We start from the raw sequence: 3,243 nt of genomic DNA, 5'->3' as shown, positions 1-3,243 counted from the left end.
CCTGGTTTCTATGATTTTTACTCTCTCTCTCTTCAATAACTATCTTGCCACATTAGCAAAATACTTAAGTGATAGTACAATTAATGTCTATAGAAACTATAGTGGTTTCTATATTGGGAGTGCCCTTATACGCGCTTATCTTGGGAGAAAGCGCCTGTTTATTGAGGAATTTAGCAAAGGGAAGGCCTAGATCCTCCTCAGGTATCTTAGACTATCTCCAACAACATCACCTAAAATACAAGACCTATTTCACGTTTGGGTAACGCTACAGGCAAAGTGTTCAATACCTATTTTTGCTCTTCTTCAACAACATGACCCAAAAGAGAACCTTTTCTGCAAATGAGTCTTCAGGAGAGAGAATACTCATATTTGGATTGTGAGTCTGCTGCAACCCAAAATGTGTCTCGTATATAGGTACTATGTTGGAGGCCGAAATAGTACTATCCAATATCTATTTTGGGTTTGGGTATCTATATGTGTAAGCTGTTGGAGATAGTCTTAGCTGAGGCATCCCTCTCTACCGTCTCATCAGCAGAAGTTGAAGCGGCAGCAATGTGCGCCTGCACAAGCTTGAAGAACCTGAAGACGACACCGAGTCTAGCTGTCTAGCACCGGGTAGAGCTCGCCTTCCTAGTAGAGGAGGCTTCCCCATCCACGCCGTTGAACTCCACATGGTGGCTGCCCCCGATCGCAAGAGGAGGTCCACTGCCTCATAAACATGATAAGTGAAAGTATATGAAATCAAAATGACTAGACAACATATATTACGCATTACTTATGCAGTGCCGGCCCTAGGGGTAGGGCACGAGATACGACGGCCGAGGGCCCAAGTGGAGGAGGAGCCCAAACCTAGGTATACAAACCCCCAGGTCCTATAGTCCATTAGACATTAGCAAACTAATGAGAAGAGAGACATAGAACAGATTAGACGGCCCAAAAAGACAACATCAACATTTTTTTTTCTAGTTTCCTTTCCCCACAGCCCTCGGGTAGAGAGGAGGCGAGGAGTCACGCTGCACACACCACACTCTGAACGTGAGTTCGCGACGTGCACCTTACACACGCGGAGATGGCGAGCCGCGCCGCCGCGAAGAGTTAGACTACCGGAGATGGCGAGCCGGGTTTTGGACCTGGGGGTTTAGTGAGCACCATGCTGAATTTCTCTACCATTTTCTTCCTTTTCACTTTAGCCAATATGATCGCGACTCATATTGGCTAACTCTTCGCGACGTGCACCTTACACACGCGGAGATGGCGAGCCGCGCCGCCGCGAAGAGTTAGACTACCGGAGATCGCGACTCATATTGGCTAAAGTGAAAAGGAAGAAAATGGTAGAGAAATTCAGCATGGTGCTCACTAAACCTCCGTAATATCTAACAAGTCGAGTCTTATGACAGTCATATAGAACATCAACACATAGCTTTTTTAGTTTGAGAACGCAGATGAGAATGTTTCAAAAGTTTGAAGACCCAGGGCGTATTTTACTCTATTTACATTACAAAATGTATTCCGTTGCCGTCGCAGAAGATTGTTTACAAAGCCTGCAACTGGCTGACTTCTTTCCCTCCTTCAGTTCTCTCATTGATTCCTATGATTTGCATGGTGTTCGGTTCTTAAGATTCATCTACAAACGAATGCCACAACACTAAGGACCGACTCGAACCGTGGTGCGTCCACTGTCAGAGTCAGAGGGCACCACGGCCTGCGTGGACTTTAATTTCTTTGCGCGCAAAAATGAAAAGAAAATTGACAAAAAAAAAAAACACGGCAATGAAGTAGACACGATACGGCGACTATACAAAGGCCACCAACCAGGCTTGGCCCATCTAGCGATCTCTCTCCGTCGGCCGAGTCTAGAACTGCGACTCAGGAGACCCAAGTAGCTCCGCACGAAGCCTCTCAGCCGTCCGGGCAGGATCGAACGGTAGAGCGGTGCTGCGGTTCCTCTCCCAGTCCCAGTCCTCCTCCAGAGACGCCCGGCGATTAGTCCCACCTCGACGCTCCAGGGAGAGACGACAGGAGCAAGCTGCCTATATAATCTGGCCCTGGTGCCACCGTGCAACATACTTACCTGGACGGGGTCGATGGGCGGTCAGGAAGGCCCATGGCCTGGATCAGTGGCCCACATTGCACTTAGTGGGTGCGCTGGTCTACCATCTCCCCAAGTGGGAGAGTGGACGTCATAATTTGTGGTAGAGGGGGTACGCGTCCGCGCGGCCCCTGCCAATTCAATTAAATTAGATTTTGGTCCCTGTCGTAGAGATCCCTGCCTTTGCTGGCGAGGGCTTTCAAGCAAATTTGTTTTTTTGGATAGCCGAGGCTTTGATTCGAACCTTGTTTTTCTTGGGCTATTTACTATAGTGGGCTGTTGATGGGCTTGTGAGTCGACACCTAGCTGGAAAAAAATCTCGTACGGTTTTTGTTGCCTTTTCGACCACGTATTTTATGGTTCAACGTTTACGGCCGCGTTTAAACCTCGTCCAGCAAATCGCAAAATGTATAGACACTATTCAGCATTGTAGTGACGACAGGAACGTTTTGAGGATGGGATCCCCAACGCTTACTGTGCGTTGCTAGCTAGTATTCAAATGCATAACTGAACTAAACAAACCAGGATGGATACCTGTGCATTTCTTTCAGCCATTTTATCTGGTCTCCGTTCCTCATATTCAGTTTGGCAGATATGGCACCTTGATGAGGGGAAAAAACAATGATTTGTTAAAGATTTCAGTATTAGAACCTCCAAAGGAAATGATAAGGGAGATAAAAGGGGGAAAACAAAAACAAAAAAGGGGCTAGCCAGTAGGCATCTATTTCGCTGCAAGGTGGTTGCTGCTAGCTGTTGTGGTACCAAAAACAAAAAGAAGAAAAATACAACAAAATATAAAAACTTTGCAAGACTATTTTGCAGCCTAAATGTTCTAGGGCATACGGACAACTTGACAATAAAAACCAACATTAGATGTCAAAATGATCACAAATAGAAGAAAAAACTGTTGCCGCCCATTAAGGTGATAACTTATGATGCAAAACTTATCAGTTAGGGCATACGTGTTATTAATCTTGGGAATTTGAGATAGCACATGACTCGTCAATATGTGAATGGCTCATTCACAACAGAATAGCACGATCTTGTAGATTATACCACTGTCCATCCTATGACTCATCAGAGATAGTACATGACTAGTCAATATTAATAGAGTTATCAACATCAGGAGTGCCAGGACTGGCCAAGGAAGTGGG

General features: G+C 45.9%; 1 non-coding gene across 1 annotated transcript; it reads left to right on the top strand.

Annotated features, from left to right (window-relative positions):
- The first annotated feature begins 2,063 nt into the window (after positions 1-2,063).
- LOC136455792 (U1 spliceosomal RNA) lies at positions 2,064-2,223 on the top strand. The gene has a single exon (XR_010759259.1). It is a non-coding gene; the product is annotated as a U1 spliceosomal RNA (small nuclear RNA).
- The last annotated feature ends 1,020 nt before the right edge of the window (positions 2,224-3,243 follow it).

The sequence above is a fragment of the Miscanthus floridulus genome, chromosome 5, assembly GCF_019320115.1.
Source record: "Miscanthus floridulus cultivar M001 chromosome 5, ASM1932011v1, whole genome shotgun sequence".
NCBI classification, from domain to species: Eukaryota; Viridiplantae; Streptophyta; class Magnoliopsida; order Poales; family Poaceae; genus Miscanthus; species Miscanthus floridulus.
Note: the sequence above shows the minus strand (reverse complement) of the source record. Positions and strands in the feature narration are given on the sequence as shown.